General features: G+C 35.0%; 1 protein-coding gene across 10 annotated transcripts in view; it reads right to left on the bottom strand.

The window, feature by feature from the left end:
• Positions 1-13,077, bottom strand: part of LOC135220554 (zinc finger protein 385B-like) — a 657,479-nt gene extending 644,402 nt beyond the window's left edge. For 7 of the 10 annotated variants that reach the window (XM_064257766.1, XM_064257765.1, XM_064257756.1 and 4 more), the window contains exon 1: positions 12,759-13,063. The gene's annotated coding sequence lies outside the window, so the exon portion shown is untranslated. Of the gene's footprint in view, positions 1-12,758 lie in introns of all 10 variants that reach the window. The other 3 variants (XM_064257760.1, XM_064257761.1, XM_064257762.1) reach the window with 2 other exon arrangements.
• Positions 13,078-25,271: the final 12,194 nt, after the last annotated feature.

The following is a 25,271-nucleotide window of genomic DNA, read 5'->3' as shown; positions in this document are numbered from 1 at the left end:
AAGTTATGAAGCAGTTAAGTGATAAAATTAAAATTAAAGATGAGTGGCTATATGTGGCATTCACACGCTTAAAACGGCCTTGGAAAAACTTATGCTTGATTATCTCTAACATTTTTAATGAATATGTCAGATGAAAGAGGGCTATAATTAATAATATATTTAATATGCCAATGTGATGTGCTGTTCACTTTTAACTTCCCATAGAGACAGTCCGAAGCGTTGACCTGAGAAAGCTCATAAATCATTTCTGGGATTTTGTGATATGAAGATGTTTGTTTAAGCAGGTTAATGTACGTGAGTTCACGAGGTCTTGTTCAAGTGCCTTTGAAAACTGGTTGTGACCAGTTTTATGTGAGTTCGTGTGCACGTGTACGAACTATGTCTATTCATAATGGCATGTTTAGCCGAGAAACTAGGGAGACAGCTACAGGGGAGAAAGGCAGAATGCTGGGATAACTCTGCAAAAGTTTTAATTATGTGTGTGGTTTTCCAGGCTGTAATGGGTAAGTGTTGTATTACTTTAGCCAAAGGGATGGCTTGTTGTCTGTTTGACATCTTGTAAAGATGTTCTGTTTAATCTTTGACTTTGTCTTTACAATTGTGTGTGCTTACGAGTATCTTCTCGTGTCTTTAAACAGGCGGTTCTAGTGAGGGGACCGAGAGTTCTAGGGGGACAGAGGGTCCCGTGTGGAGGGAAATATAATATTTTGGAGAAGAGATTGGTGTGACTAATTACTGATTGAGACATTTTAATACTGGGGGTTATCTAAGTGGTTTGTCTGTGAGACTTGAATTATTATTTTTTGTAACTCTGACTCTAATTTGATAACCTGATGGAATGGAGAGAGAGAGAGAGAGAGAGAGAGAGAGAGAGAGAGAGGAGAGAGCGAGAGAAGGGGCTATGCCTCAGTTGAGAGGAGAGAGAGAGAGGAGAGAGAGAGAGAGAGAGAGAGAGAGAGAGAGACTGAGGGTTATTTAGTTCGCCGTAACACTTAGGCTTAAACGGATACCATGGTGTCAGGGATGGGTAACAAATATGTTACTAGTAGTTTGAAAAGAGTACTTGTTGCACCATATTGCTACGGAATGCAGTCTCTTGTATGCTCAGGGTGGTATCATTGGCCCATAATTTTCTACATCATATTTACATTCGTTGTTTGCCCTTGGAGATAAGCTATTGTGTATTCAAATCACGCGGCTGTTATCGTTCATCTCACTTCCTGAATTTATGAGGATGAAGCTGTACCTTAATATAACTGAAGGCATCATTGTTAGTAGGTCTAGGGGTCACCCTGAACTTTTCCTTGACAGCTTCATTTACTGCGTGCAACTCTCGCACGTTGTAGTAGGTGTCATTCTTCACCAGAATTTAACTTTTGAGAGATAAATCCGGTCTATCTCAGCTTTAGCACAAGATAATTCGTACTATCCGTACTTTGAGAAATGCTTTTATAATTTTTGGAGACTTGTCACTTTTAAGCAGGGTGGTTTCACCTTTTTGAGACAAGGCACCTCCGAATGGGGATGTGAGCAAAAATCATTTCATGAAAGGGTCGAAAGGACGGACATCCCAATTCTCTTATTTACTTCAGGCCCAAAGTAACCGTGGAAATGAAGGGTAAGTTAAAAGGAGATGGGACCTCACCCGAGGGGAGGAGATGGACTGCCTGGTAAAAGGACGAAGACTGATACTTCAGAGAGCACAGTGGGAAGAAGAAATGCTTAATGTTTACCACTAGGGGAAGCAAAACATTCACTCATGTAAAATAGTGGTTTCCACAGAGTGATTCCTTCAAGCGCAAAGGTCAATGGAAACCCCAGATTAATACCCTTTACAGTTCATGTCCGAAGAAAATCAGAAAAATGTGAGAATATGTTGAATTTTTACGGGGAAAGAAAACTCGGCAGAAAAAGCCTAAAACTGCAAAGGGTTTCATGGTAAGCGTGCCGAGGCGAGATTAAAAATGTTAATTTCCGGAAACAAACAAAGGAGTGAGGCATCGTAAATTAGCATTATAATAAACTGCTCCTCTTGCTACAACTAGATGATAAATGTCTGAAAACCTGCTGTAAATCTTTTTGAATATCCAGCCTTTTAAAATACGGAAAATAGGTTAGATCAGATAGTTTAAAAACGTGTAACACGGACTGGAATTCTGATTTCTCCTTAGCACACTGGGCGTTAATTCGAACCCACGAGAGAACAAAATTATTATCAACTAAAAACTAAAAAATTCCCTTTTGGTTAACATATATGAAAATATATTAATTCTAAGGTAGAGCGAATTAGATATTAAAGGACATTTGTAGCTTGATTTATGTATATGAATCACGGTGATGTGATAGAAATTCATATATATATATATATATATATATTATATATATATATATATATATATATATATATATATATATATATATATAAATATATATACATATATACATACATATATATATATATATATATATATATATATATATATATGTATGTATATATATATATATATATATATATTATATATATATATATAATATATATATCAGAGACCTTGAAAACTATGGATTAGATTCTAATATCTGTAGTTTTCATTTATTTTTAGATGTCAGCACCTTCCTATCAGGGCTGAACTTGGACTTAAAGGGCATTGATCACTACTCAACTCAGCAACAATATAAACGTAGACATCTTTGTACTGTGCGTTCGTAAATCTGAAGCATTGTGCAATGCTTTGCGTAGGTTGTACATTGATGTTCACTTAACGTAATCTACATCAAAGAATTGTTTGTAGGCGTCTTTTGGTTGTGGTTGAAGGTAGTGACGTCTGTTAATACATGGTTTCTTTGAAAACGTTTGCCGTCCCTACTAAGATGAGTTTCCTAACATGCTGGCCTCCTAATATGTGTATTAATTAATAAGCAGTCAATAATAGCTCTAAAAAGTAGCGTCTAATGTGAGGTCTACTGAGATCAGATTTAGCTAGGATGTCTGTTTCAACGTGGTTTCTTTGCATAATTAGCTTTCGATGTGTGGTATTATTTAATAAAGAATCTAGGCCAAAGGTCTATGAGGTTATACAACGTTGAAGCGAAAATTGACAAATAAATGTTTGAAAGGTGTCACAGGAGTAAAACCTCGCAGTTGCATTATGAATCAATTGTTAGGAAGGGCTGGAAACTTAAGATGGGAGAAAGAGAATAAGAAAGGAGGTACAGTACAAGGAACGAGAGGTGTTCCAGATAGGAGCCGAAGGTATGCTTCAAAGAACCTTAAGTAATACCTATAGTGCACCGCATGAGGTGCACTGACGGCACTACCCACATACGGGTGGTTTTTAATTAGTGTGCCATTATTATAAAATATTTAATATATGGTTTTGTATCTTTTTGCATAGGCTGTGTTTCCAGTATGACATGTAGGTATATCATTTGTTGATATCCAAAGTCAAGAGAAATTTTCGGCCCGACAAAAAATTTACTACATCCAAATAAGCGATGTCAAATTAAAGGGTGTGGGGGGCGGGGCGGGCGGGCGATGTCTCTCAAGAGGATACCCTTTATTCCTCACGCTAGAATAATTCTAATCAATTATCAGTCGGTGATTACTTTTCAGCTCGATTTAAAAAGTAATTAAGAAGTCAATAAGGTAATATTCCCCGATTCTGGAAACAAAGGATTTAATGCACACTCGAAAACTCGGTGGAGTTTTTTTGCTTTATCTTATATCTGTCTACTACTCGGTCCATCTGTATACATTTATTTCTCTTTTTGCTGATACTTTTTTGTATTACACACACACACACACACACACACACACACACACACACACACACACACACACACATATATATATATATATATATATATATATATATATATATATATATATATATATATATATATATATAGTGCGTGTGTGTGTACGTGTGTTAAGTTTCTGGTTTTCTTACTAAATTAATTTACTTTCATAGAAGACCCCACACTGCGCACTTTTCTAGAGCAACACCGGTTCCTCATAGTCGGGTTCATAAAAAAAGCGTCAAAGCCTTTGAAGGCTATACTTAGAAAACATAAAAGTGACTCACTTAAGGCAGAATCCTGTACGAGAAATCCTAAGTAATCCAGTGAGGCCACTAAATTAAGAGGTGTTGCTCCCGCGGAGGACAGCGCTAGGAAATAGTTACAGTGGAGTCCCCTTTTCTTGGAATGGAATGCTGTTTCTCGTGTCAGGATATATTGCGGAACAGAAAAAATGTCGTTTGCTTTACCTATGATTAGAAAGTTTTTCTTAAGAGACAATAAATTTTTATGTAGTTAGTGTCGCCTCTGATTTATTTCTAATTGGGATTTCTCACACGAGGGTCAATACTAGAACAATTATTTCATCTGAATTTGGCGAATGTACAATGTGCAGCAGAGGCAATATTTCGGTGATTTCATTCGATCTTTTTTTCATTTGTAAAACGTACAATGATCTACTTTTATAGCTTTTCATTATGTACACAGCTAATGTAGTGAATCATTTAATGATGTCGAATAGTTTAGCAAGCATTCCATAACACGCCCCGCAAAGCAACCTCTTGTAGCTACTGCTCATCCTTTATACCTAAAGACCAAAGTTGTTAAAAGTCGAGTAAGATGAGCATTAAACTAGCTTATATCACAATGGTAATTGGAAAAGTAACCAGTAAAAATATGTACCACTGGCGTCATAGAAACCCAATAGCAAATAACAAAACAAATCTAAAAGAAAGAAAATTCTAAAAAGGGCTCTAAATAATGACTGAACTTAGCAATGCAAAGGATGATTTTCCTCCTACGCTAAAAGGCACATTGACTGAAATAATACTCGGAGACTGAAAACACGGAAAGATCACAGAGTTAAGAGAAGTAGGATCCATTGAAGGTGGGTAATTTTTAACCACTGAATCATCAACTATTTGCACGTCCTTCAATCTTGTCAAGAGGGAGAAAAAAGAAACAGGACCTTAAGTATGAAAGAAGTATACCAAGGAGGACGGAGGAGGAGGATATAAAACCTTACCAAATGAGATCAAGAATAAAACTAACCTCAAAACATAAACGTAATTTCTTACAAGTATATTTAGCAGTTTTAACTAAACTTCCCTAATATAAGTTTAAAGAATCTGAAGAAACTTCAACCAGTAATGTTGATAGAAGAGATAGGGACTATAAATTTCCTTAAAGTTGTAGTTACTCACGGACATTAAACTGATATAAGAAGGAATAATTTGATTAAACAACAAATATATTAATTGTATTTTTCACCCGTTGCAATTTCACCCCTGATCCACAAACTCTTACAAATTCATCCATTTGAACACCTAAAATTTGGCCTGATACGCAGCAGCATAATGTGATTTTCTTCAATCTGACTTTATTTGTAGTTGGGCGAGGTTGACCTACCAGGACCAACCATGTGGCATCCCCAGTCTCTCTTGACCTTAGCACAGAATACTGTCACGGTTGATCTGATACATTAGTTTGAGTGTGCGACTGAAATACCACAATGAATGATATGACTTAACTGATGATTCAGTCAATAACGGTTTGACTTATCCTTTCAGATGGTATGGGAATAGCAAAAGAAATGTGGAAATATAGCCGTTGCTTAGATATGCTATCGAAGAATAAAATCCTACATCCAAAAACTGATAATTTTGGTCATTAGGGATTTCGCCTGTATAATTAATTGAATATTCATGAAGAGTGAATGCCACTGGGCGAACGGACTCTTATTCCGGGTTTATGCAGAAACTTTTGAAACTTTTTAAGAAAGAGTACGTGTTATCTAAAATAAGGACTACATTATTCATGCATCACATAATCTTTTTATTGAATAGGAAGGCCGTTGGGACTGATAACTACATATCTTTCTTGAGAGGCAAATTTCATATAACTGTGTCGTTCCAGTGATCACAAAGTAAATATTTTCAGTGATCTATACTTTTTCCAAAATGACAGTTTTTTGTAAATATTTACAGGAAAGAAATGGACGATTTGCAAAGCCAGTATAACACAATATCTATAAATTAGGAAAATGTTCAGGTCATTAATGATAGAATTTATAATGAGATGGTTACTCACTACGGTGCTTTATTCTCATGACCATTTTTACATAATTTGTTCATTTATTAAATTCATTCCAATGCAAAGTATAAAAGAAAGATAAAAAAGTAAACACTTCCTAGTTTGGCAACTAATGTACTGTAGGACAGAGAGGAACAAAAGCATGTATGCAAAATGGATGACAACGATATTCTGGATAATAAATGAGTTATAGTATATAAATACAGTGAGCTTTCGTTCACCACTCTGGGATTTTTAGACCAGATTGAAAAATCCATAGTGGTGGGCGAAAGCTGAATTTCTGAATTCTCCTATACTTTATCCAAGTCTGAATATCACTGTGAGCCCTTTCTGCACATTCCAATGTATTTTCCATCCCATATGGGTCTAGGTTTATTGACCTTACTTTGATTAACACAAAGACATTTTAAAGGTAACATATTTTCCATAATAAAACTGGTATCATAAAAAAAAATAATACCCTGCCATCTGCCCGCAATGAAATTGTTCAAATGTACAAATTTGGTACTATCGAATTGGCTGTGAGAAAATGAAAAACATGGTCTTGGCTTTTAAATATACTAATGAATAGGTTTCAGATATTGGTCTTATTATTTATAAGGGTCGACGGGACAGGCACCCAAGTATCCTTTTCTAGTCTTACATTAAAAAATGAAGCAGATGAAATAACGGGTTTTGGAAAATGAGAGAAGTGTAAGACTAACATGCTATAGCACATCAGCTGTGTGACATCCAACATGTAATGTTGACCACATAAAATATAATTAGTATACAATGAATTAATAGGAGGCTTAATGGCTCTTAAGTAAGAGTATCTATTCAGATTTTATGATGATCCAAATTCAAATAGAATCGACTTGATTTTTCTCAATTGTGATAATCAAATAAAAGTTTGTTGCAAAAATCGCCCTGAGATGATCTTTCAGAATTTTGAATAAGTGCTTCTTAAGAATCTATGAATGAAAATTAGCGAAGAATTCCCATTAACTCAACCAATTAGCCGGAATGGGCAAAAATGCAAGAGAGGTACTGGGATTGGTGAGGTGAACCTCCAGATAAAAGAAGCAGAGAAAAACAGACTTTCAAATGGAAATGTGTCCCCTCAATTCTTTTACATAAATCAATTATTCACGAAATTTACACACACACACACACATATACATGTATAGTTATACTAATATTATACTATATAAATATGTGTGTATATATATATTTATCATATATATATATTGTATATATATATATATATATATATATATATATATAATACATAAATATGTTTATGTTTATATATATTTACATATATACACATATATTTTATATATAATTATATATATGTTTTATTTATATAGATATATATATATTACTTATATATATCTATATATATAGATATATATATATTATATATATATGTGTGTGTATGTGTGTGTGTGTGGATGTGTATAAATATACGTGTGTGTATATATATCATATTAATATATATATATTGGTATATATATATATAATATATATATAAATATTATATAATACATAAATATGTATGTTTATATATAGTTACATAGATACACATATATTTATATATAATTACTCTATATGTATATATATAAATATATATTATAATTTATTTAAATAAAATTGATAAGATACATAAATACATTAAATATGTTTATGTTTACAATATATTTAACATATTATCACACATATTTTATTTATTTAATTAAATTATATATGTTTATATATATGATAATAGTATACATTATAACTGTAGTATATATAGTATAATATAAGTAATATATATATTATATTTATATATATAAATATATATATACATAGTATATTGTGTGTGTGTGTGATGTGTGTGTGTGGTGTGTGTTGTGTATAAATTATACGTGGTGTATACATATGTATATATATTAATAAAATATATTATACATATACATATGTATATAGTATATACATATAATATATATTATTATATATATTATATTAGTATATAAATATAGTGTGTGGTTATATATATATATATATATATAATATATATATATAAGTATATATATATATCTATATATAAAACATATATATAATTATATAAAAATATATGTGTATTTATGTAAATATATATAAACAAACATATTTATGTATATATATATATATATATATGTATATGTATATGTATATATATATATATATATATATATATGTATATATATATATATATATATAATATATTATATATTATACATATATATCCTAATATTAAGCCACAAATATCGTTTAATATCCAAATCACTGTACCCTGGGGACAACTTAAACCCAATGCGGAGTATAATTAGCAAGAACTTTGTTCCTTGAAGGTTTCAAATCGATGATTGATTTTAGAAACGACGGTAGACAGTGACTTTGATCAGTCTGCTTGACGGAGAGTAAGTTATTCCTTTGGTATAGGTATTAGATAAGAAACGTTATTTGCCTAAGTGACAAAAATTCATACATGTGCATATATGCGTATATATGTGTGTATATATATATGTGTGTGTGTGAGTATGTATATATGTATGTATATAGATATGTATTTATGTGCCCCGCGGTAAAAATAAGTATAAAATACTGGCGTATTCACTTTTGAGGCAAAAAAAGCAGGGGACAATACCCGTTTGACGATCTGGAATCAACAGCAAAATGAATAGTGAATAGGTTTGGCAATTTACATGCATGAATACACATTTAAAAAGATGAAAAAAAAAGAGAAAGTAATAAAACACTCAATGCGACCCAACAAATCATTGAATGACACCTCTGCTACGGCTAATACGTTTGTATTAACTTCTAATTAAAATTCATGTCAGTGAAATGGAATCCATTTTTCGGAACTTCTTTTAATGCGGATTAATTTACCGTTAATGCGCCACATAGGGATTTTATGAAAGGCAATTGGCCAATCACGCCAAGGACGGAATATCTACCAGCAGGGGACGTAATCGTTGTTTATGCTGACACATGAAGGCTGCCGTGAAGCAGTCTCCCTGATTTCAGATCATACAGAAGACTGCCCAGGGACTATTTCTGTTCAAATGCTTTGCTTCTTGAATCAATAACTAGGCTCCAAGGAATTATTCGGTTCCTTATGTAACTATTGACATGATTTTCATGTTACGAATGTCAACGTAAACAAGTTTATAACAAAATATTTTGTTATCACTTCACCTCCTAAATTCACAGAATGGGGTCTGATTACCATATAAAATTTAGAGTATTTTTTTTTTAACTCCTTTGTCTCACGATTTATTAGCACGATCGGTCAAAAGTTTTGAGAGGGCGGCGAATGACGATCCGGTTATGTGGGGCAACAGAGATGACGTGAGTGAAAGGACACAAAATCCAGTGAGTATGAGAATGGGTTCTGTTTCAAAGCAAAAGTGATACAGTACACAGACTCATTCATGCAGAATCACATCACATATTGCATGTGTTACTCCTCAATGACGTTCTATGTTCATAGTATCAACGTGCTTGGAGGGTAAAAAGGTTATGGCGCATTCCATACATATTCACTAATTTGGAAAGAATTCTTATATAAACATCAAGTAATTTACTATTACGTCGTTACTCTCCCTGAACAAAATTGCTGGCTATATTTCTGTCCTGAAGCTCGTTTTGCTTCTACAAATCCTCGGAACAACGACGATATCTGACGTTGTATCTGAACAAAACAAAAATAAAAAAAAACGAGAACAAATAACCATTGTTTGTTAACCCTTGATGCCACAAACGACGTGGAACATCCAAATGCCAGTTGATGTGCTTTAACAGGAAGCGAGTAGCAAAATTCCGCGTATTTACGCGCTTTCATTATCATTATTAATAATTACTTCAGTTGTATACCGATAACGAACATGATCATTAGTCATGCAAAAGATAAAAATGTAGAATGTTTTCGGCACCATACTCATCGGCGTCATTCTTATTTCTATCTTAATCATGATTATAATTCTTCATGAGCTAGAAAATCGTAATATAAGTAATGACAAACATGATGATGATGATGAATCTCCCCATCATCATTATCATCACCATGATCATCAGCCATGTTATCATTGAACTCGAGACTTAACAACACTTGACTGAACCTCTCGACAAGAGAAAATCCCCTGTGATGTGATTGACACCGATTCTCCCCACAAGGGAGTAGCCAACCAAGTACGAGCCATCTGTACGGCCACCCATCCATTATTATCACTTCAGCGGAAGTAGTGCCTTAATTAGCTCCCTAATTAACAGAACAGTAGGGAACTGGGGTCAATCATCGGCCCATTGAGAGGGGATTTTCCTTTTATGAAAGCAAGCAACATCGACAATAATAATGATAAAAATAATAATAATAACAATGAATGCATGGAGGGTGGTGATGGTGAAATTTTTCATGATTTGTAGTAATTACAAAACCAGCAGTAGAAATAACGGTGCAAAAGAATAATAATAAAGAAAAACAAATTCCTGATTATCTTCTTCACCGTAATAACGGTTCTAGTTTTCGCGATGGCTACAGCTAAAATGATTTATATCATGACAATCAACAATATCAACCTTTCGTTCAAAACAGAGAGGAAATAGCTTTAGAATAATCAAAATGCCAATTATCTATAAACAATGATTGTAGGTATATTCATACGGTGACAATATCATTCACCAAAGATTTTAGAAACAAAAGATGTAGTCAATTATTCTACGTAAAAATATTGATAGACTTCTGCACTAGTAACATTTTATCAAATAAACATCACATATGTAAACATGATGTAAATACACATTAGCGATTCACCAATGTAAGTATGAATGTGGCAGTGAACATTTTATCTCCGAACCCATCCAACAGCGGGTCACACGGATGAAAGTTCAATATATATATATATATATATATATATATATATATATATAGATATATATATATATATAGATATATATACACACACACACACACACACACACACATATATATATATATATATCATATAATATATATATATACATATACATGTATGCATGTGTGTACCTATTTGTTCGTGTGTCTATGTGTGAATGTACATATGTTTGTATAGATATTTCTGTAAGCGTGTTTGAGTACGAAACGATGTGATACTTAAGTAGAAATCTGTAGAAAACTAAGTGTATGAATGTACAGAATGGGTTCTTTAGCGCCGCATAAGTACAAACGTAACGTATAAACACATAAAGTTTTGTTGCTATTATTATATAAGCTTACATAACCTGAACATATGGCTGAATGATGTATGGATAAAGAGTGTGTTTACGTTCATGTACGAGCATATAAAACAATGTCTGTATACATACGAATGATCATACAAAACAATGGACTGGTTGAAATTAGGTGCTCTATCGTCCAAAACTGTCTAAGGACCCAAAAACATTGGACGGCTGCTTGCCAAGCACAAGTTCACTATAAGTAGAGGAAGGACAAATGTTACTCGGGTTTCTCGTGAATGATGATGAAAACCAGAGATGAAATAAAATCATGGAAAAAGTCTAAAAATGGGAAAAACGATTCCAACAAAAGGACTTCCCGTAAAATTTTAAAGTTCGAAAAAAGGAAAACATACTGACAAGGGAAAATCTCGCTAAAAACCGGAAAGGGAAAAAAAGTCATACAAAAAGTCCAAAAAGAGAAGCAAAAACTAAAATAAAAAATCAGATGAGAAAAAAAAGGCTCCGAAAAAAATCGGCAAAAAAATAAAAAATCCTGAAAAAATATCACCCAATCAGGAAAGCGAGTTTATGGTCGAAATAGCTTTTCCAGGACCACAAAGAGCATGAAATGGCCTCGGGAGCTTAAGTGTCTGGACTGGACGAGGAAAATGTCCTCCATTGTCGCTTTCGTTATTTATCAGCCAAAAACTCAGGAAACGCCGACGTACAGGTGAGATATACACTTCCTATGAAATAACAAAGGGATGGAGAGCCCGCTGGCTCCACGCTTTCATCATCCTGGCATTTGTACCTCGCATACGCACTCACCTTTTATATATATATATATATATATATATATATATATATATATATATATATAATATATATATATATATATATTATGTGTGTGTGTGTGTGTGTGTGTGTGTCAGTATGTTTATGAGTATACTTTACATAACTGGGACTAATGACATCTCATATGTGAATGGAATGGCATAGAAACAGCTGATAATAATTGAGGATAAAACAGCAAAAAATGTTCTTCGTATCACTATCAAAAGCCTATTGTATTTTCAGCAGAGACCTCGGATTGCAATTCACAGTCTAGCGGTCCTGTTTTTAAATCCTCATTCGAGTCCTTTGGGATCCAAAATGCCCCTATTCTCTATTTATTTATACTTTCTGTTTTATTCTGTTCGTTTCACATGACTATTTCGGATGTATGCATATAATCATTTTTGAAAGTCTAATGGACTATCTTATTTGTGTTTTTGTTTGTTGCAATATTGTCAGTATCTAGAGCGTGTGTTCACTCTGTATTGCTTACAGAAAGCTTTGAAATAAAGACCAAAAACGCATTACTGTCGACAAATGAAAAAAAAGAAAAGAAAAATGAATGAAGCGATCAGACAAACGACTACAGCCTACGACCACAGAGATACCCTTACCTGCTCAGGTACAGAGGCAAGTGGGCCCCAAACTTCTTTCCTTTTCGGATGGAGTATTACTGATCTTTCGCTACATCCATATATCATGAACAAAGATGTAAAACCACGAATAAAAACCTAAAAGCATAAATCTCACTCCCCCAAAAACCACGGGAGTTGGTCCCCCGACTGAAAACTGAACACCACACCTTTGCTTTCTCCGAGAGATTCTTTCACACCAACGCAAAAGATTTTGCTCAAACGTGTCACGCGGACATCACTGCTAACGCTTCGCCCTGTGCACGACTGAGCTCTCAGAAGGTTACTGAGCGGGCGGTGGTGGTGCCTCCGAGAACCTGGGTGAGCCAGGGCCAGGAACACCCGCCGGGGACGCACGGGGTGCCTAGGCTCACGGTGCTGGCAGTGGAGGGGGTCCTCGGCCCCGTGTAGTAGAGAAGTAGGGGTGTCTTCCAAAACCTGTGGAAGCCTGCCACGGACATATGGTGGCACACGGCTGCCAACAGTGCCATCCCGACTTCGCTGTGTGCGTGTTTGTCTGTCTGTTTGTCTGCCACACAGGACCAGATGGCATAAGGCAGGACGATGACTTCTGGCGCCAATTAAGTAATGGCGCCGAAACCTTGGTAAAAAGGTCTATAGTTCGAAATAACGGTCGCCCCCCCCCCCCCCACACCACACACACACACGATTTACTCTTTACACGAGTGCCTGCGGGGAAAGATACCTGTCAAGAAATCATGAAGTTAATGCACTCGACTTTTCAGCTAAGGATTCTTGCACACCGAATCTTATAAATTACTTTCAATTACGTTACTTGGCCTCAGTCTTTAACTCTTATGCCTTTTTTTTTCTTTTAAGGAGCACGTACTACATAGTCAATTTATTAATGCGTGACCGATCTAATTATATCGTCGGTGAAACTTAGTTCATTTTAAAGTGATTGGCGAGACAGTAAAACTTTCGAAGTTATTTCCTGCTGTATAGTTAGCCTGGTTTAATGAGTTTTATAAACCTAACTCTATTTAGATTGTTTTGTGACAATACTTTAGCAAACGAATCTTCCCAAACTGCAAAACCCATTCTACTAATCAAACTGGTAGTATACACACTTGTATAAACAAAGCAATAAACGTACGAATAGGCATTTACGTACGCAGCCATGATTTATATACTGCTAGATTACCATTCCACTATGGAATCCTTCTACCGACTGAATAGTAACTGACGTTTCCTGGCGCTGACACTGAACACAGGTGGACGAAGAAGAGAAACCAAATCAGGGAAATGAAGAAGAGAAACCAAATCAGGGAAATAACCGAAGTGCGGTTCACGAATTCTCCTTTTTCGGCGGCCGTCAGTTTTCCGGCACCGCATTTCGATACTGCTCGATTGTCATGAAGGAACTTATGCCATTTCATTAGCTATGTAACATTCTATAGCCAAACTGACTTTGTGAAATTTGATAATCAATATTTTTCTTTGTTATTTGCTAATAATTCATCATAGCTGAGACGAAATCTGAAAATCTGTTATGTGTTCAGGTTAATATTGTTAACAAATGTTTGCGTGATTTACTTGAGACCTTCTAACATGACGTTTAAGGAGTGCCATTATATATTGAAAACCAATACACATGAACAGAAGAGCAAAAGTACAAGTTTAAATCATGCTACGAAGTCTCTGACGATTTAACAATGGAACGTCCTTGTTTCATGCACCTTTTACCCTAAGTAGATTTAGTTTGAATTTGAAAAGTACAGACAACTTTAAAACTCTTTTCCGTTGGGAATAACTTGTTGTTGGTGTTTTCTTATTATTATTGTGGTTTATAATCAATATTTATTATTTCTGTTATCAGCATTTGCCGTATTAAGCTACTATTCCTTGTGAGTTTTTATTGTCGAAATACGTTCATCTCACCACACTTCAAGACTTTTAGGTCCATTACGAGTACAAGCTCCCTCAAATAATCCGAATGAGGAACCGGTGTTTGTTTACAAACAAACACAAAGCAACCACATTCTCCCCAGTCACTGGCAGATTAGTCACACGACTCCTCTGGAGGCCATCCACTGTGTTGCTTCTCATCTCTCCCGGCTCTCTGGCCGCCAAGGTGTGTCTCACTGTTATTTTAGTGATGTTTCTAAGATTAGCCCTTATTACATCGGTCACTGGTGTCATGTCTCAGGGATAAGAAGCAACTCGGGCTATTTCTGTGCGACACTGGTTGCTTTTTATAGGCTCTGTCAAATTGACAGCGGCTGATGTACAAAGGACACGCGACCTCATTCAAAGGGCAGTCGACGGAACGTTTTTTTAAATATTTATTCATTTTTGTGATGATTTTTTAAATACATCGTACACCTGCACAATACACGTGACCTACAGTATCCTATTTGTGATGGAATCCAAATTCAAATGAATTATACATTATACAGTTTGTGAAGCAGAAACAATTTTGCAATGCTTATCAAGGAAGGATTGGATTTTCAGTTCACTTGAAACTGATAAATTGGAACAAACACAATATTGATAATCAAGGAAAAAGAAAATTGAACCCCTTTGACACCCAGTAATCTAATATTTAGAAGGAGAATTATTATGTTCACCAAGAAACACCCACAAATCATAATCGACGGAAATCAGAAAATTCATGGTGATCAAAAATATATATTTTCTATTGAAGGACAGGCGACTTATATAAACTTCAGCCATAACTCTTTTAAAGAGAAAAAACATATATAGTTTAAGAAGGAAAAAGGTGTTTAAACAGACTTGAATAATTAAAGTCATTGAACTTAATACTTATGCTCATCATACTTAGAAGCAAACGACAAATCAAAATAGCATAAATGCTGATCTATAAATGATAATCAAAAGAAGTCCCTCCTCAAATTCTGAATCTTACTTCTGCCTCTCATAAACGGCTGCACGTTCTTCGCGATGCATGTGGGAATACACACTACAGAGAAACCATTAAAATCACAGTGAAACCACAAAATATATAAAAACAACCGATGGTGATCTGTCCTCAATCGTAATTTTACTATTCATCTTCCTTATCAAGTATATATCAAGTATACTATTCACCCTCTTTATCAAGTATATTCAGACGTTATAATTTAGGTAATGAAAGTTCACAGTTAGCTAGAACTCTAAATTTCAAATTCTGAATTTAAAAGAATGAGGATTTTGGATGGGCGTAATTCTTCACGAAGGTGGGACATCACGGCATCACCGATTCATTATATATGGATATAAATGTATTTATCGTAACAATTTTTCCGACCATAAGTAGAGCTAATATTACAACTAAGTCACGCAGATAATAGCGAAAGAAGATGTAAAAATACGACTTATGAATCACGAGCTTGCAAGATAAATTAGACCATGCGATTATCTGACTGAAGCCTCTGTGTATCCAAACAGGTACAAGTAATTGTCAACAACGATTATTTTAATCCCATCGGACTAAAGCGAGAATCAAGCAAAGTGAAACTGAAAACACTCAACCAGAGAACGTGTGGATCCCCTTATGACTGGTTTCACCAAACTACTTTATGGAAGAGCAAGATGGCTGCCATTGTTTCCGCCAGATGCAAAGGCCTTCATTTATAGGCCATCACGTGCATTAGCATATTCATTCGTTGTAACAAACTGCCGGGTCTATGTAATGTGGAACATTTTAACGGGAAACAAACTGCTTCTTCAATATTTATGGAGTGAGACGAACGCACCAGGCTACGTATTAAGTAACACTGAATATTCTGGGACAAAACAGAATGGGAGTTTAAGTTATAAATGGAGTTTAAGTTATAAATTTTATTATCTGGAAATGATGATCATCGTTTTTCAGATGGACGCTGCTTCCAAGTCATTTCTTGCACTTTCCACGGAGGGAAACACGTTTTAGAATTATATTTCGGGAACTCATACATAGATACATACACATACATATCTGTGTATATACTTGCATAATTCACCAATTAACCTATTCTCTTAACAGGAGTGACTGCCGAGGAAAGGCGACAAAGTGCCCAGTACCTTATTCTCATCGTAACTGTATATTAAGGGATGAGCCCCGTGTGCAGAAGATTCCACATCATCAGCTGCCTACACAGAGGACTTATCAGTGTGTCAAACCCATACACCTATATGCATAAAATGCGTCACTCAACTCCAACTTGAACACACTGTCCCTTCCAGGGTGTTGAATTCCTTCTTATCTCATGCTTTTTTCTCAGCTCCTGCACTCTTGCTGAGCATATCCTAGATCTTCTTCTTTCTCCTAACGCTTCTTAATTGTAGCCTCTTTTCACTAGCCTAGTATCCTCCATTCTTTCTACAGGACCGAACCATCTGAAAACTCTCAGATCCATATCGTCACCTACCGACCTTTTACACAATTCTACTTATCTTCACACTCCTAGCCCTTTTAATTCTTCTTACGCCGCATATACTAAAATATAATTCATCTGTATGTTCTATTTTTTCATACATCACATTCAACATCAACACTTTGATTTACACTGAGGAGAGTTTTCATCCACTTCAACCTTAGCCTCCAAAAACCTTCTAACTTTGCTACAGATCTTCTGAATTTAACGTACTAACTTTCTTCCATCATCTGTTATATGGCTCAGCTATTCTTATATGCTATCATCATTAGAAATATTCAATCACAAACTTCCTCCCTCTTCAAGCGCAATGAAATTTCCTCTTACACTGGTTTCGTAGTTTGTGCTCCCTTTCCCAAATCAGTATTGTACCATCTGCAAAAATCACCCATTCCACAGTCCATTCAAATTTTGCATTTAGGTTGTGTTCTTTCGCTTCCTTCATTCCATAAAGATGCTAAATAGGCATGAAGACAAAAAACCCTTGCCTTATGCACCTTAGCAGAAACTGTATTACTTGTAAACTTTCACACATACTTACTTTTATTACAAAAACTGTCAGTCATTCTCAGCAGTTTATTAACTAGACTGTAAAATCCATAACTCTACACACTGCCCCTACCAGTTTTATAAGGTTCTTCGAGGCCCAAGTAGTATGTCGTATCTGACCGTTTTCCTTTACTTCCAAACTTCTCACATAACTTTTCTTTATCAATTCTTCTGTCCACTATTTTACTTTCGTAAAAAATATTCTAACAGTCACCCTTCCTGATGTATGGCGTCCGGACAATTCCGTACTAAGTTCGGTACTGGACCATTTGGTACTAAGACAGTTAGGTACTGGACAATTCCATACTAAAACAGTTTGGTATCGGACAATTAAGTATTGAGGCAGTTTGGTACCGGACAATTCGATACTAAGACAGTTTGGTACTGGACAATTTGTTACTAAGACAGTTTGGTATCGGACAATTCAGTACTAAGACAGTTTGGTACCGGACAATTTGGTACTAAGACAGTTTGGTATCAGACAATTCAGTACTAAGACAGTTTGGTACCGGACAATTTGGTACTAAGACAGTTTGGTATCGGACAATTCAGTACTAAGACAGTTTGGTACCGGACAATTTGGTACTAAGACAGTTTGGTACCAGACATTTCAGTACTAAGACAGTTTGGTACTGGATAATTTGGTACTAAGACAGTTTGGTATTGGACAATTCGGTACTATGACTGTTTGGTATCGGACAATTCGGTACTAAGACAGTTTGGTACCAGACAATTTGGTACTAAGACAGTTTGGTATCGGACAATTTGGTACCTCAACAGTTTGGTACCAGACAATTTGTTACTACGACAGTTTGACATCAGACAATTCGGTACTAAGACAGTTTGGTATTGGACAATTTGGTACCACAACAGTTTGGTACCAGACAATTTGGTACTACGACAGTTTGGTATCAAACAATTCTGTACTAAGACAGTTTGGTATCGGATAATTTGGTACTAAGACAGTTTGGTATCGGAAAATTTGGTACTAAGACAGTTTAGTATTGGACAATTTGGTGCTACAACAGTTTGGTATCGGACAATTCAGTACTAAGACAGTTTGGTATCAGACAATTCGGTACTAAGACAGTTTGGTATCGGACAATTCGGTACTAAGACAGTTTGGTACCTGACAATTTGGTACTAAGACAGTTTGGTACCGGACAATTCAGTACTAAGACAGTTTGGTACCTGACAATTTGGTACTAAGACGTTTTGGTATTAGACAATTCAGTACTAAGACAGTTTGGTATCAGACAATTCAGTACTAAGACAGTTTGGTATCGGACAATTTGGCAGTACAACAGTTTGGTACAGCACATTTTGGTACTAAAACAGTTTGGTATCGGACAATTTGGTACTAAGACAGTTTGGTATTGGACAATTCGGTACTATGACTGTTTGGTATCGGACAATTCGGTACTAAGACAGTTTGGTACCAGACAATTTGGTACTAAGACAGTTTGGTATTGGACAATTCGGTACTAAGACAGTTTGGTATCTGACAATTTGGCAGTACAACAGTTTGGTACCATACATTTTGGTACTAAAACAGTTTGGTATCGGACAATTTGGTACTAAGGCAATTTGTCACCGGACAATTCGGTACTAAGACAGTTTGGTACCAGACAATTTGGTACTAAGACAGTTTGTTACCAGAAAATTTGGTACTAAGACAATTTGGTACCAGACAATTCGGTACTAAGACAGTTTGGTACCAGACAATTCGGTACTAAGAGACAGTTTGGTACCAGACAATTTGGTACTAAGACAGTTTGGTACCAGACAATTTGGTACTAAGACAGTTCGGTACCAGACAATTCGGTACTAAGACAGTTTGGTACCAGACAATTTGGTACTAAGACAGTTTGGTACCAGACCATTCGGTACTAAGACAGTTTGGTATCGGACAATTCGGTACCGGACAATTCAGAAACGAAAGGCTTTTAACTAAACTACTTATCTGAAATATGAAAGTTGAAATGATTATTCTAAGCCAAGTGGTGACGACACATTTATTTGTATATTTTCGGCTTATTTTAAAGTATAGCATTGTGACTGTAGCCAGTTATTCTTTTTAACAGAGATAATTTTAGTATCAGTTATCAGCCCATGAGGTATAAAATGGCCACTTGCAAGTTTGTTAATTTGGAAAAGGGAAGAAAGAAATTGGTCGATAACGAAAACTCCTTTTGCCATAAACGTAAAGAAAATGTCGATGGTTCAGAAATATAGTGGCGTTGTGAAAATCGCTCGTGCAAAGCTCGACTTCATATAAATGAACATTTTGAACTACTGAAGATGATTGGAAATCATGATCAAAGTGCGACTGCAGCAGAAGTTAGTGCAAAGGTTGTTATCTCAAATATAAAGCAGAAGTCAATTTCAAGTCAAATTCTCCCTCGTTCAATTATAATTAAAGAACAGTATTCCTGCCTTGCTGATGGATCCATGTTTTTACAATTCGACAGTGGTTTAGATGACCCTAAATGAATTTTGATTTTTGCAACCGTTGAAGCCCTTCAAGATTTGAGGCGTTGTGAGAACTGGGCAAGAGATGGAACTTTCAGAGATGCCTTATTATATTCTTTTAGTTGTATGTATTACATATTCAAATCAAACTCAGTGCCCCAAGGTTATAAGCTTTACTACCTGATAAATCCCAAACCACTTGTGTCATACTTTGAAAATAAACGTATAGGACCAGTAAGGGGAAGAGGTGACAGAAGACGGAGACTAGATCTTAGATTTTCAATATAATCATGGAACGCTGCATAAGAGAAGAACCGTGTACTATCACTAGTTTGGAAGCATTATACACTGTACGTTAATCAAAACAGTCTCCATTAGCCATCTAAATATTTAGACCCTCACTGATACCCCCAAAAAAGAAGATATATTGGGAAAAACAAAGTTGCAACAGTTGAAACAGAAAAAAAGTATTTCAGAAGAAAAAGTACAAGGACTGAAGAAAGCGCATCCCACATCTGGTACAGAATTATGATCCAACATAGAGAAAAGGTTTTTTAAAAGGGATCGCTCATAATATCAGGTTTTGAGATTTTTTTTTAGTACTGTGTTCAGTGATAATTGCAAACATTATTTTGTCAATCTATTTCAGTCAATAAAACGTACGAATTTTAATAGCAATTTGAATTTTCTAAGCTTTATAAATTCTCTTCTGTTTTACCACTGATAATTAAACAATTATATATCTATATATATATATTATATATATTTAATTATTATTTATTATATATATATATATATATATATAGATATATATATATATATATATATATATATGTATATATACGTAATATATCATACATATTGTATTTGTGTTTATCTTTTTAAAAATATTAATAGTACCGACTGTCCGGCACCGACTTGCTTGGTACCAAACTGTCCTCGTAACAAGTTGTCCGGTACCGAATTTTCTAGTACCGATCGTCCTAGGGTCCTGATTTACAAAGTAAAGGTTTATGTTTCTATAAGTTTTAGTTTTCTCTGTCACCTCAACTTTCAAGCAAAGGAACACTTAATTCCCACTTGCAATTCGTCAGCCTTTTGTATTCTTCCATTTGAAACCACTTAATTTCCAGTCCTATGTCTTCAACAGCAACTTTCACATTCACAAAACTATCTCTAATCCATTCCACTCTGACATAATTCAGCTCTGCTTCACATCTATTTTCCACATTCAAAAAATTCGAAATGCTAATTCCATCTACCGTGAATTGCACTCTCTTCAAACAGCACCTCTATTTTGCATCTTTTGTTCCGAGGTTCGTTTGTTCATTAACGTTTTTCTCAGTATTTCTTCTTTGAAGAAAAACTTACACTTCTCAAAATCATTGTTTATCTTCTTAATGACCAGCCTATGTTCCTGTATTCCTGTTCATGATCTTCCTTCCTGTCTTGTAATCACAACTCAATTAGTCTCTTATTTTCTTCATTGAAACTCCATCATGTTCCTATCATTAATTGGTTTTGTTCCTTCTCCGTATTACCGAAATCCCCTAGCCTCCCTGCTGACTCTGTCGTCCTATCTTGTCATTTTACACATAATTCATATATTTCTTCCACTTCTGCGTGTTTTGCCCTAAATCATTTTCGTCCAGTTCCTCTCAGATGCTATCCTCACTTTCTTCGTATCAAACTCAGTTGCTTTAATTTCCCTTACAGAGCACGCCCACCCCTTCTTCTACAATTTGAACTTCTGTTTCAGCTAAATGATTTTGAGAATTGGATCAAGTAAAGATAAGCTCTCCCAACTCGCGCAAGTGAAGATGGGCACCCCAAAATTTAACCAAGTAAATATAAGCACTTCCAATTTTGACCAAGTGAAGATAGGCACCCCTAAAATTCTGTGGATAACGTAAAGATAATGACAAGTGTTGTTTTAGAATTTTATTGTCGAACCAAATAAAATATAAATATCTTTAAAATGGATACATCATAATATAGTTAAAAATTATACTTAATGAATACATATTTCATGAGTACACATAAAAATATAAATGAAGAATTGAATCAAAACAATATTGATTTGCTACTGTTTCACAAAACCTATAAAATTTGTCATTGTGGTTTCTTTCTTTCCACAAAAATTCGTTTAAGTAAGAGTTCAACAATTCCCTTCTGCATCCGAGCATGCGTTTTATTCGTATTTTGTGTTTATTCCAATAACTCTCGATCGATTGAGCTCTATCAACGAAATTTAACGAGTGATTTACAGTATGATGAGCGAATCCTAGGTCCCTTTGAATGTTGCAATATGCTCCCCACTGATCACTGTGAATGGTTGTTCCTGGCAAAACTGCTTTCTTAATTATCGGTAATAGCGTTTCGGCATTACGCGAATAGATTATCTCCATATAACCCAAAGCTGGTGACGAAGATGGGTCAACTATCCCAAATACCCAAATTGGATTCTGAGGAGCGTGTCCCCTGTGGTGTGTTGGTTTATGGCTGAAGCAAGACTCATAAATTTGCACTGTTATTCTTGGCCCACCAAGTCTAATAGGGTTTTTTTTTTCAAAATATTTCTCGCAAACTTCACGAAAAAACTGAACATATCAACGACTGTCTATTTTGAAACACTCAAAAACTGCGTGGTTTGCAATACACTCAAATCCTGACACCAGTAGAAAATGCCTTCTATCCACTTTTGCAATGAAAGCTTTGATCGATAAAAAAAAACGAATCTTTACGAATTGATTCGTAGTACTTGTATTTGGCGCAGTTTTTGACTAGGCACTTCCAGACGTATTTATCTTGAATTGAAGACCGTTTCGTCCACTTCATTAAACTTTTACATGGAGGACATTTTAGTTCTTTCCTCAGAAGATTCTTCTGCTTCATCCAGTTTGCAGGAAGCGGGTCTTCAACCACCAATTTCTTAATGATTTGTTCATATAGAGAACGGTCCATGTTTGGAGGCTCTATATTTTGTACTAAAGTAAAATGTTGAATTTTACGACTACAAGACAAGAATTAAAACAGACGAAAGTTTAACGATCGTCTATTTTCTCAAATAGGAAACTGTTTTACTAACAGTAACAGAAACCAACTTGTTAAAGATTAGTATCTAATTATGTGTTTAGAAACAAAAACAAGCAATGATTTAACAATGAAAACTGAAAACAAATCGTTAAAACATCGGGTATTTCTAAATAGAGCAAGTAAAGATAAGAACTCCCCAATTTGACCAAGTAAAGATAAGCACCCCCAATATGGGAGTGCTTTTCTTTACTTGATCCTGAGAATTGCCTTCACCCACTCCTCTTCTATCTTCAGTGAACTAATGCAGGGACAAACAAATTCTTTTCCTCACTAATTTTTCTTTCCCAGTTACGCTCGTAAATATTTTTCTTTTGATACTTCATTTTTAACAATCAAGCCCCTCATAAACACAATTTGACACTACTCCCTATATGCTCCCTATTTTTATTTACTTCGGGACTTACGTATCTGGCCACAACTGTATCCTTCTGTCGCCTGACTTTGCATATCATTATCCTATCAAAAACATCCTTTCATACTCTCCAAACCCTGCAAGGTATAAATTCAGACTGTACCAGCCCTGTATTTGCTTTCACTATCATTCTTTATCCAATTCGTGACCATACAAACTCGCCATCTTATCCACAAAATACCGAAACTTAAACATTTGTACTCTTTGACCCACCAAGCGTTTCCCCAATCCTATATATACATAAATTTTACAATGAGCTGTTTCCCCTAAAAATTGGTCTCCCTAGAGACGGAGCAGTGATTATTACAACATTCATACCATAACCGCTGAATTGTCGATGAACTTCGTGTGAAGACTTCCAGACATTATTCGCTTCACAGACCTAAACAGAAAGCCAATCAACAGTTCAATGAAACCGCCGACGCACATGATGCTATGTCTTTATTTTTCCTGATCTTCAGGTCCTTCCATTTTGCATTATGTTTTGATTTTTCCAGGACTTTGTTTTTCATATCCACTTAATAATTTATGCAGCCTTTTCACCATCCTATCACCCTCTATCCTTCCTAGATAACAAAAGCATATAAAAACAGAAAACAACATTTATTTCTCTAAAACCTACCTTCTAACTGTTTTTTACCATAGAGGGTATGTACCTGGAGTTGTGATCTCTATACCAGTACTTGTGGCCATCTTTAAAGGTCTGGTAACCGCTCATTGAAAAGAAATTTTTTTTTATAGTTAATGTTTAATAAGTAAGTGTTTAGTGAATGTTTAGGGTTTAATGAATAAGAGTTTAGTGAATGTTTAGGGTTTAATGAATAAGCGTTTTTGAATGTTTATGGTTTAATGAATAAGTGTTTAGTGAATGTTTAGTTTAGGGTTTAGTGAATGTTTAGTGCATAAGTATTCAGTGAATGTTACTGAGTGTTTAAGGCTTAGTGAATGTTTTAAGAATGTCAGTGAATGTTTAGTGAGTCTTTAGGTCTTTAGTAAATGTTTGTGAATGTTTAGTGTGCAAGTGTTTTGGGTTTAGTGAAGGTTTGGTTCATGCTAGTGTTTAGTATATGTTTAGTGTGTAAGTATTCAGCAAATGTTTGGTGTGTAAGCATATGTTTGGTGTGTAAGCAGTCAGTGAATGTTTAGTGAGTGTTTAGGGTTGAGTTAATGTTTAGTGTGTTTAGTGAGACTTTGGGTGTTTAGTGAACATTTGGGGTTTAATGAATATTAGTGTTTAGTGAATGTTTAATGAGTAAATATTCAGTAAATGTTAAGTGTGTGAATGCTTAGTGAGTTTTTAGGGTTTAGTGAATTTTTTAAAATGTTTGTGTCTGGCTAATGTTTAGTATGTAAGCATTCGGTGAATGTTTACTGAGTGCTTAGGGTTTAGTGAATGTTTAGGGTTCAGTGAAAGTGAGTGTTTAGGTAATGTTTAGTGTGTAAGTATTCATTGTATACTTAGTGTGTAAGTATTCAGTGAATGTTTAGTGAGTGTTAAGGGTTTAGGGAATGTTTTGTGAATGTTTGTGTTTAGTGAATGTTTAGTAAGGATTCAGTGAGTGCTTAGTGAATGTCTTGTGAATGTTA

This window comes from Macrobrachium nipponense, chromosome 2 (genome assembly GCF_015104395.2).
Source record: "Macrobrachium nipponense isolate FS-2020 chromosome 2, ASM1510439v2, whole genome shotgun sequence".
Classification (NCBI taxonomy): Eukaryota; Metazoa; Arthropoda; class Malacostraca; order Decapoda; family Palaemonidae; genus Macrobrachium; species Macrobrachium nipponense.
The sequence above is the reverse complement of the archived record's forward strand: the minus strand, read 5'-3'. Positions and strand labels throughout refer to the sequence as shown.